This window comes from Ptychodera flava (genome assembly GCF_041260155.1).
Source record: "Ptychodera flava strain L36383 chromosome 23 unlocalized genomic scaffold, AS_Pfla_20210202 Scaffold_23__1_contigs__length_28996876_pilon, whole genome shotgun sequence".
Lineage (NCBI taxonomy): Eukaryota > Metazoa > Hemichordata > Enteropneusta > Ptychoderidae > Ptychodera > Ptychodera flava.
In genome coordinates, this window is record NW_027248277.1 from 25,454,645 (window position 1) to 25,466,941 (window position 12,297).

Genomic DNA, 12,297 nt, shown 5'->3' on the forward strand with positions numbered 1-12,297 from the left:
GGTTAAGCTGTTGCCCGTTAGTCTCTGATAATGCATAAAAGTAACTGTTATATCAATGCTCTTTTTCCTGAAAAAAAAAGTTTGGTAAATAATGAAGTTGGCTGCTGTTGACATGGTACAAGAAAGGTCAACAAACGCATTTTCTTACACATGAGACCAAACTATTAAGATTTGTAGTCTGCACCGAGGGTAGGTTTATTACTTTAGGTTTCCGTTTATTTGAGTCTTCGTTAATATTCGTCGTATAGTCGATTTAAGAGAAATAGTAATAGAAACAACTTTGGCAGGTCCATTAAACACAATCATTGGAGTATAAATGTATATCTTGCAATGCAGAGGGTATGGAAGTTGCTTAAACTGCCATCACAGTCTTTCTTCTGGTTCTCACGGTTTGATTTGCTCAGGACAGTTTTCGTTCGAGTAAATATCATTAGCTAGCACAATTTCAAATAACAGTACTGTCAACCGATATAAAAGAGGAACGGCACAAACAATGACGCAAATAACTAAAACACAATGGTAGAACCCCCCCCCCCGCGACAGTTTGCTTCAGAATAGTGTATACAACTTTTCGCCATACATGCGGCGACAAAGCGTACAGAGAGTCAAATCCGCCTTCTGCGCCACGTTTAAAATTTTGCCGAATTCCCTCTCAGCACAGCTAAATATTGAATAATAAGTTGCAGAATCCATTTCCTTACACGTCGCCTTTCCATTATTGTGTTTTGGGAATAATTTCATGGAGGAATTCTGAAGAAAAAAGCAATATTTTTCAATAGCCAATATACTTAAAAACACGGCCAACAGCGCAAAACGATAGTAAACTCGTCATAATTAAAATATTAGAGTGAAATTTAAAAATAAAACGATAGAGTTTAAGTTAACGTTCACGGGATTTTAATGAGATGCAAAATCGAAAATATTGTTTGAAATAACGACGAAATGAAAAAGTCAACCAACGTTTTTTTTTCAGATGTATTTTTAATTATACAATGTAGTGAATAGGCTTGATTGCCTAAAGAAAACGATGGCGTCTAGTGTACCGTACAGGTTGCACACTTCTCGCCGATTCAAATTCCTCATTACCGAACCAATGATGATGAAAAATTGCACTATTACATTTCGAATTATATACAGAAATCCTATTATTTGAGAGTTTTGAATTTCTTCACGATCCTTACTAAATCTGTATTTCATTTGTTCTAATCACTGAAATGTATTGCTGCACTCAATGGAATGGCAATATGACGGCTTTTACATATGCAGAACAAGGATGGGAAATCGACGCTTTTTTTATCAGAAAGCGTTTCTAGAGTTGTACATCAAGTTGTTGTCTTTCAAACCGTCTTTTGGTGAATACGAAAGATGAAAATTGCAGTTAATTGAAAAAAATAACACACAGCGGAGGTGAAAGGAAGCAGAGTCTGCACTATAATCGTGTAGTGCACGTGACGCTATCGTTCGATTTTCTTTTATCTGAAATTGATACACTGTTGCTCACGCGTATGTCGTTCCCTCCTGATAATGGCGCCAAACTTCACAAAAGTGCCTCAAAATATGCTGACACATATAAGCATATCCAAAACTTGAAAAATGTCCTCGATTTAATTTGAGTACCGGAAACCGACGAATACCTTGTTGGGTTATATAAGTAAATGTATACGGGTTATTATGGAAATACTTATGACATGATGACCTAAACACACGAGCAGCACTCTTGCAGATTTTGACCGATATGTTATTGCAAAGAAATTGATAAAATGCTCACTGTCGTCACTAGCGACCGGCTGAAAGCGCTGTCAGTTAGAAGACACGCTTTGCGAAATACAAAACAATCAAGGATACTTTCGTCCCGCAATGAACTAAAAATGTCAAACATGGCCGGAATGGTGCGCCCTAAAATATAACACTTTCTCTTGTCAGAGGTCCATGAACATTACTTGGCAACAACCAAATATTTCACACATATTATCACCTTGATATGGCCTTCTTTCAAGAGCAGGTTCTTTGTCACTGAAATAAATCGGCACATCACTAGCCTCACGCCATAATACGCCAATATTGATTGCCGCACAGACTGGGGAATATCTACTGACATTTGTTTTTCTCATTGAGGGAATTGAAGTAACAGACCAATATTTTATGTAATATGACAAATGTTAAATATGCTCTGGCGCCTGGTTTTCTTGCTCATAAAATGCATTCATGATCAACGCTGAGCGTCAGACAATACATAAGGCGAGGAGAAATGAAAAAAAGAAATACAAAACTAGAGACAGCTCCTGACAGAGATAAAAGTAAGATAATTTACTTTTGCCAGGAATAAGGTCCGAAAAACAATAATATTGAAAATAATTCATCCCCATAAAAAGACGAAATATAGAAAGTCTATACAATGTCAAAAAGACACGCTACTGATCTGAAGTGTTGTGTTTGGTCGGAGATTCCGAGCAATGGAGAACAAATCAGACATTTCTACTAGTCACTGTTTTACTTCACAAAGCATGCTGCGAAAGTACTGGTCAAGTCCTCTTGGTGACAATGTTGAATATATACTTTCAGAATTCCTAATATTAAATCAAAGATACAGAGGCATAATTCACACCCACTTTTTCTACATTAACGCGAAAATTAACATTTTCGGGCCAGAGTAAGATTTATCCGTACATTTGATATTTGTTTCCAGTGAAGTTTGACTAAACTCGTATCAGAGACAATTTTCGCAAAGCGCAACTAATCCACTAATAGCTTAGAGTTTAATTGCAAGCTATGCTTACCACAATGTGTATATTCAAGTTATATTGTAAGAAAATGACAGGTTTTTGTCAAATACAAGTACTACTTTATTATCTTAGAGTTGAACGATTACTTTTAGTAACTCTATATGAAACGATATTGTTAAACTTCCGTTTGTTAAACATATAACAAACAAATAAACAAATAAAATTACAATATTTATTCAATTTGACAGCAAAATGTATGCTTTTTTTGATATTTTCATTCATGTCTTGTGTTTTGTTTTTAAATAGAGTATCTGACAGTAGAAGCTATCTATTTTTCCAAAACAGAATCCTATCGCCAAGTTAACAGAATACGATGTGTGCATTTGGCCATATTTGATTTGTGATACATATTTTGAAAGAATTCAGGTTCGAGACCTCACCGTCAAATATGGATACAATACAAGATATACTTAAGCCGCTAAAATACATACGAAATACATGCATTAGATCAATGAAATGATGGACTACAAGGTAGCTTATAAATATTGATTTAAAGAGAATTTTTTTATCAAGCGAAATGGCAGACCAAATTTTTCTCGCCAATATTTGAGAGTTATTTAATGTAGTCTTTATACAGGTCAATACAAGCAGAAATACATGTTTTTTGCCCCTATTATTCTATTTTGCTTTCATTTGCCCTAAATACTAGTTAAACATCGTGTCTGTATTTGTTTATAACATTGTTTAAAATGGGTGCCTTAATTTCAGGCATGATGCTTTTACGTCACAGGGCCAGAACGGTAAGAAGCACAATCTGAGAGTATGATTAGAGTTTTCACCTTTTCCTCCACAAGTCAATAAATGACATTAGACCTTAGAATTCATCAAGTTCTTAAGTTACGTATATAGGGAATTCCTAAGTAGGTTTCGACAAAAATGCTCACAAAAAACTTTTACAAGAGAAGTTTAGTGAATGCGGTATAATTATAATGTCATGAATCAAGGCACACAACAATGCAAACTATATGAGAGAGAGAGAGAGAGAGAGAGAGAGAGAGAGAGAGAGAGAGAGAGAGAGAGAGAGAGAGAGGGGGGGGGGGGGAGGGAGGAAGGGATAATGATGATGGTGTTTTCAATATTTTGATGTTTTGTCAATTGCAACTGCACATTATAACTCGAAAAAATGTTATCACACAGTATTTAGCTTGCTAACATAGCATATTATTGCACTTGCATTCTAGTCCGCACCAAAATCCATTTGTCAACAATTACAATACAGTTTATATATGTACAAGCTGAATTGACCAGCTCAAAACCCCGCGTGTCAGCATGCTTTTGGGAGTAAGAGGAGAAAATATAGTTGAATTTGGTAAAAATCATCAACATTCACTTGTAAAAATTACATTGCACTTTACACATGTACATGTTCAGATAAACATGCATGTTCAGGCTAAAATGAATACTATGTATCTTGAAATGCAGTGTTTGTTAAAGAATTATTCATGATATTTGAAGCCATTTTTTCGGGAGGTTTTTAAAGTCTTTCCTTTATTTTCTTAGATATCACTGTCCGTTCAGGTGTAGATAAATTGATATTGGGTCAAAGGTCAAATAAGAAAATTTGTGTCAAATCAGATATTATTGTTACTAGACTTTGAAATACAGGAATGGGTTACTAATTTTCCAGATGAAAAATAGGAGGTTGAAATTTCATCAGGCAAACGCATTTGAAGGGTCACTATTTTATGCAGCATAATCTTAAAAAGATTTGCCATCCTGGGTAATTTCGGTCCTCTCCCTCATTATTTTCTGTGTATATCCAATAATTTTCTAAAAATGTATACAAAAGTAAAAATGTATAAAAAATGTATAAAATGTATAAAGATTTTTACAAAAATCTCAATAGTCGTATCTGTTTGTAGTTTTTTTTATTTGTTTTCTTTGATTTCTGTCAGTTTTAATAAAAATATATTTATTTGAACTAGATATACACTATTTTTCCTGTTATATACTTTTCTACAGTGTAAGAAATGTTATTGTTAGCAAAGTTATTTATGTACTGCCACACATGGTAAAGCCTTGACACTCAACAGTAGAGTGTGCGTTACATGGAAGTGAAACGGTTTGGCTTAGGTAAACATGAACTTTAAAGTGAACAATTGTCAGGGTAGCTTGGGCACGGCGGGCTTTCCAAATGTCAAAAAGTGAACAATAGTTGAAATAGCGAAGCCGATGTACATTTGGCTTTTTAAATGTCAATTTTTGTTTAACAAGAAGCCAATTGGACAGAAATTTAGTTTAAAATGCTGTGAATTGAGGAGCGTCTTCATTTCACATTCGTTTCTAAAAATATACTGAAAGTGAGAGAAAATAATTGTAGTCATGAGTACAAGAGGACTTTTTCTCTGACAATCTGGAAACTGCCTCGAGCAATTTCACGCATGAAACTTTTATTTGCAAAAAGGTAACTACGGGCGCGTTTTACCATTAAAAAATTATTTCGGGGAAAAGTGAGATCTGTTCGTATCTAATATGTGTAAATTGATTGGTCAAATGTTTTCTTCATTTTCATGCCATTAACATAATCTACAATTATTTACATCACAAAATTCATTTTTTCTCCTTAAAAATGTAAAGTGTACTTTTTTATGACAGAAATTAAGAATGTTTGGAAATAGGAATGAATGTTCTTTGGCGAATGTGTTACCCGTAAGGTTCTTATGTATGAATTGGATCAGCTCTTATACAAATGCTCTCTTTCCTGCCAAAAAATGTCGAGTCAGTTTCACAAATAAAGAAGCGGGCTCCCTTTTTGAACAACTGTACAAGAAAGTTCCATCAATTTATTTTCGGAAAATGAAGACCAAACGATTTGCAGTACTATTGTTACTAACTAAATTAATTAGGGTACCATTCGTTTGATTCTTTATTTATATTTGTCGTAAAGCCGATGTATGAATGAAATGTGGCACTTTGCGACGCCGAGGGTATAGAAGTTATTTAAGGTAGCGGTAAAGGCTATTTTTGCACCAATTCTTTTCTCAGAGTTAATGTAAAGTTTCAAGTGTTAGAATCAAGAAATTTAGTTCAAATTTTCAGGATAACTCCCAATGCCTATGACCCCAAATGTCTAGTTTTTTTTATTCCACAGAGAATGTTGACCACTTTTATGTTTTAATAGTTTTATTGAAGTTTATAACTGACGCTCTAGCCTTTACCGCCACCTTAAACTGCCACGGTGGCCAATCGTCCTTTTCTCTCGTATTGATTACGTCTGCGTGTCTATCAATCTTCGAAGGCGCTGCATGTTAACATTGGCTAAACGATGACAGCATCACTTGACACGGTCATCAGATGTATGACCTTTGACATCAACTTCCGCCGAATTTTTCAATTCAAGGCTTGCTTTCTATTCGTTTATACGTTGATTTTTCTTTTCGTTTTTTGTCTATTTTCCCAATACAAAACTGACTAAGTTTTTTACGAATACAAATCTGTTGCAATATGTATCAAGGAACTATTATTCACACTCTAACACTGAAATACTTCGACTTATTAACAGACCCATCTAAAATTTAGTTGAAGACTAAATATTGACGTCACAAGTTTTTTTTGTTTGTTTTTTTATAAATGACGTCAAAAGTTTGTGTTTACAACTTCGCTTCGTGCTACTATCGATTTCTATAAAAGTATCATTCGAAAAACACATGGAATTTTACAATGTGTTCAATGACTATTTGAAAATGGTGTCACTGTAATTGTTTGTGATGCTTTTTCCAAACGATAGCATATTCACCAGATATCTCAAATGTTTTTCTTTGACTGTTTCTTTGTAGGGAAAAAATACGTGTGCATATAGATTTGTTGTTAATGACCGATTTTATAATTATCGATATCGCCGCCTTTGAACAGAAAGGTCATCCGTGTAGTCCAAAGCGATAGGAAGGATTTACATCCATTGTACAGAAACATATTGCTCTTGACAGCTTTTTATCACACCTCAAGGAAATTATTGATACTTAATAATTGTGTGTTATAAATATTTCTTATGAATATATTAAAAAATTATAAAGTTATGAATATATGTCAGATTGTTTTCATACAGGGCATAGATTTTAAGATATTACGCTAAACGTACGTGATGGAATTAAAAGATGTGCAAATTCATGGGTAGCTTTTGCACTTGCTTAGCACGAAAGACAATCATTTGTCATCCGAAAAAAAAATTAAAAGGGCGCAATATTACTAAACTGTACAAATGCTTCTTTACGTTCAGATCAACTTTGAGAAGAAAGCTTTGTGTGAGGGGAATTAAGTTAACTCAAAGTGGATTCATAAGATATGGCCGCTTCACCAAGTGCCCTAATACGTTAAATTTGTCAACATATGAGTTAACTGAAGTGGGTCAGTGTAGTTACGCTGTATCTGTATCGGCAGTTCGGTGGTCAGTGTAGGACTGCGTGTTATAACAGTTCGGTTTACGTTTTAAGAAATTTGCCATCCTTCAACTGTTTCTGTAATAGAGATGTCCATTGTTATATCAAAGAACGTTCAAATAGACTTAGACTCCTAAAAATCAACTACGATGTACCCATTTTTTCAAGTCCAATCATTTACTTTTACCAACCAACACGGCCTTGACCTCATTTGTTGATAGTGGCAGAAAGAATGTTATATCTGTCAGTAAATTTGTCTTGTAAAGTCTTACGTCATTGTATATGTTAAGAGCAATGACCTTGGACATCAATGACATTTTGCTGAAATTTTGCATATTAGCGATCAGTGTTGGCATTGTCAAACGAGGGTCCAAAAGGTCACATTATAATCAATTTATTGGACGACCTAATGCCAAACTGCAATGATGTTGTCGGACTGTGTAAAACTCTTTGCATATTGTATGTTAACTGAAAGCAATTCTGTATATTTTACTAAGCAATAAAGAATAATTAACTGTTTATTTGCGTAAGGTGTTATCGCAAGATTTATTAAGCGGAAATTAACAAACATAGTCACTGCAATGTTTTGTAATATATTTTCTACTGTGACATAATGACTTATAATGAAGTATTTTGTCGCCATGGAATCTATCTGGCATACATATTCACATTTCTAGGACACGACATCAAGATCGGCGTCGTAGATTGTGCAGATGTATTCATGTTTGTTATTTTCCTTCCTGTACATACAAAACTCAGCGTCTGAAGAGGATGTAACGTTCCCTGGTGGATTCCAGTATATTTCTCCGGAAATTCGTTCTGGACACTCCTGCAAAACGTTGATCGGACAAAAAGAGAATATATTAAGCTTATAACACGATTGGAACAAATTCGGAATAATAAGACACTGAAGTAATATCGATTTGATCTGCAAATGTTCTCTCATCTTCTTTTCTTTTTGTATTACACGCTTGTTTTTATGAAAAATTTGCGATATTGCAACATCCAGCTATATAGTACCAAAAACTTTTGAGAAATTTGCAAAATTTGAAAATCCAATTATCCCAAATTAGTTCCAAACATGTAATTTTGACTTGCATGGGGTTTACTTCATACACACACTGTGTGTTCAAATATCATTTCAATGCAATATATTTGTTGCGTAGGGAGTATCTCAGGAGACAAGATATCTGATGGAAGGAAATTTTTATAAATTTGTTAGAATGTCTTCAAAATGACATGCAAACTGAAGTTCCCTGCAATAATTGAAGTGCCAGATCAATCAAAACTGACAGGCTACATTTGGCATGTCATGAAAGGAGCTTCTTCATGAATTAATCTCCAGTAATGCTTATTTTTATGTCTTGAAATTGTGAAATTATACTTCTTTCATTGTTTACAGGTGGTGATTGCGGACATTCTTAATTAGTACTGATAGGGAGAAAATTAAATATGAATTATTTTCCATACGCCCAAAGAAAACGCAAATGCTTTTTTTTTACTAATTGCAAACGAAATATATAGAATATAGAATGACGTTTATGAATTTTATGAATTTTTATTTATGCTTTCTTTTGATAATGGACTTATAGCTACAATTAATAAGAGACTCGGGGATATAGGTTGCCCGTCTTGTGAAATGGGAAATTGGTGGTCATTGGCAGGAAACAATTTCAAAACAATGCAATAGCCATTAAGCCACAAAGCTTTTCCACAAAAAAAAATCCGTTTTTCCCTCTGAACGACGCACAACCACAATTTATTTTAATAAGCCAATTGCTTGCTCAATGACTGAGTACTTACTTCCATAGTCAGTTCCTTGCATGAAATAAATGCAATATTATCATGGAAGTATTTGCCATTGCATTTGAAGCATTCGACTGCAAATTGATCTTCCAACTTTTTTCCCTATAATGACGACAATAAAATGTGATTTAGACATTAAGATATTTTTCTCAGATATTCCTTAATTTTTACTAACATAGAAGAACACCACGCAACCGTCATTGTTATGCAAATATCAGACGAATTTTATTTCAGAGAGAAAAACACCAGCTTAAGGATGATGTATCATTTCAAAGTTCATAAATTGTAATACTAGGAAAGTGAAAAGCACTTTAAATGTGGAAATACCTAATGAGTAATAAGTAATCAATTATGACGACATCTTCGTCCCGTACTGACACAGTTTAGCTGCTGACAGTACAAAAGCAATATTTAAACCCATGTAATGTTTCTTCGTGAGTATAGAATTACTTTTAAAAAGAAATAAAATGTTCATGTTACGTACTAACCACAAAGTTTGTAAATATCAACCAAAAAATATGCGATGCGAATGTTATGTGAAAATTTATATCATACGAATCAAATCCTTTGTTATTAGTTTAACAAAGCACAACATTCCTTAATAGTTGAATGTATGATATGATACTAGAAACGAGTACATTAAATAACTGTACGAGGAACATAAATGTGACTAACAAATAGAGTATGGATTATTACCAGGTTTATGTTTTCAAGTTCATCTTCCAGTACGGCGACGACTCTGAAAGTTTTACTTTCACCAATATACGGTCCGGTAACCATGTAGGTTGTGTAAGTCTTGATCGGGCACATGTCTTTGATTTTATCGGGCAAAAGCAACAAGTCGTCAAAGCAGGCTACTCCGTGCGTTAAAATGCCATTTCCAATCGCATTTTCGTATACTTTCTTGACGGTATATGTGCAAATCCACGGCTTGGAATGAAATGGCAGATCGACACCGTAGTTGACGTTTGCGACAGCAAGAATAATTGCGAATGCGAAGGTAAACCTCATCTTCTTTTCTTAAAGGGACGAAAATATTTGTCATTACAAACCATGCCGGCATGTGCTATAGGTAAAGACACTTATGTTGCAATGTAATATATGTTTATACCGTGCAAGACCTTTTTTGGAAGGGCATCTAGCGATGTATTTTAATACCTTCCTCTGGATAAATTTTATCAACGTGAACAGCTATCACAGTGGCGGGAAAATTAATTTACTAATTGTAACAGATAAATATTGCCACAAAACAATATCCTAGAAATTTTCCTAACGATGATTACTAGCCTAATACAGTTTTCTCTGAAGAATGACTCGCTATCGAAAGAACAAGTGATAAAGGATTTGAAGAAGCAAAACACTTGTATACCTACCAGAGCTTCTTATTCTTCTCTCGCGTATTGCCAAACTAACAGTGTCTGTTAATAAAAGTTCTTGTTGCAAAATCCCCAGTTTTCATGAATGCAGTAGTGGACTTAAATGGACAGGAACATACTATTTCTTCCCCAGCAGCCAATAAGAACCAGGGTATGTAAGCTCCAAGGAAGCAATCAATACGAACTTTGGTTATTTTTAACTCTTTGGCTAGCAGCAGTCTGGATATTGGTTATTTTTGTTCTTAACAGTAGCCAGCATCTTTTGGTGGTTTATTTTTATACAAGTTGCCGCGTTTGAATATCGCAAGTGTACGAGTCAGTTGGTTAATAGACTTACGGATGCAGGCAGTTTTCACTTTGTAGCAGTGTGGCCTGCTAAAATCAATGAAAATGGTCCAAACAGACAACTTTGCCTTAAACGTTTGCGCGCACGGCATGTCATTTGTGACCGTAACATCTTCGACGCGTACTGTGCACGATGAGGCAAGTATTATAAAAAAATGTTGGTCGTATTCGCTTTGATCGGGGTCATGTCTTTGATTTTATCGGGCAAGGCCAACAGTTCATCGAAACACAATTTATTCCTGGTGTTGTCACAGCGTTTCAAATAACGTTACCGTACACTTTCTTGACGAAATGTGTACAAATACACGGCTTGGAATAAAATGGCTGATAGACACCGTCGCCGGCATTTGCGACAGCAAGAATAATGGCGACGGCTAAGGGAAACCTCATTTTATTTTCGAACGTCTAATATAGATACAATAAGAGATACATTCGAGCTACTAAAATGCAAACGAAATACATACAGTATATCTTTGAAATTTGGGGCTTAAGAAAATGGTACATTCTTGATCAAAGGAGAGTAACACGATTGGAACAAGTTTGGGATAATTGGATCTTCCTATTTTTTTCAATTTATCAAAAGTGTCAGGTGCCCTATAGCTAAATGTTGCAATATTACACAGTACTGATAAAAGCTAGTATGTACCTTAAAAAGAAAAGTGGGTGAGGTTACATTAAGAGATTAAATTGACGCTACTTCACCAACCATTTATCCCTAATTAATTCCAATTGTGTTGGGTTTGTATGTTTAACGACATGGCAGATTAAACCTTGTTGACGACTACTTTAAACATGTTTATTTCTGTTCTCATCAAGGTGAATGCAAACTGAAATACATGTTTTGCCTCGTATTTTTATTTTCGACCGGTATTTACCCTAAATACGGGGCAAACTACGAGTCTGTTTTGGTTCATCATGGTAATTTTCAAAAATATTTTTTTCACTCAAAGCAATAATTACATGGCACCTTGGAACTCCTCTAATAACTACGTTATACCAACTCCACTTACTCCAATATGATTTCATAATTCTAGACAAAGCACTATTCTTGCCATATTTTGGCTTTAAATAGTTGCAAAAGAATGGTGGAATTTCTAATTGGCAATGTGTGAATTTTCATAACCCTTCAAAACTAACACTTCCAAAAAACCCTAAAAAACAAAAAGCTCGTTGCCCTGTCAGTTCTCTCCAGTGCTTTGCCTAACTCATCCAGACTTTTAATGTATCTGTATATAATAGCTGCTGCACATTCTAAAGGTCATTTAAATTCATTTTTCTCAAAATCCTTGAGTTAACTTAGTCATGCATACCACTTTCTGGAAATGCATGTTTACTACAAGTGAAGATGTTTTTAGAATAGCAATTAACATATCAAGAGACAGTTAAGATTGTTCTGATATCGTATATAATCATTTATTAGTCAGTGAAAATACCGACACAGTAAAGATTTTCAGCTGAACTTTTTGGGATCAATTCAGCATTTTTTTTTTCATGATCTCCACATTCACAGGCTTGATTTATTGTTTGAACTTTGAAAGGACAAAACTCTAGGACTTCTTACTCATCAGTCTTTCTGATTCAACACCGGAACTTTCTTCCGTCCCAGCTGAG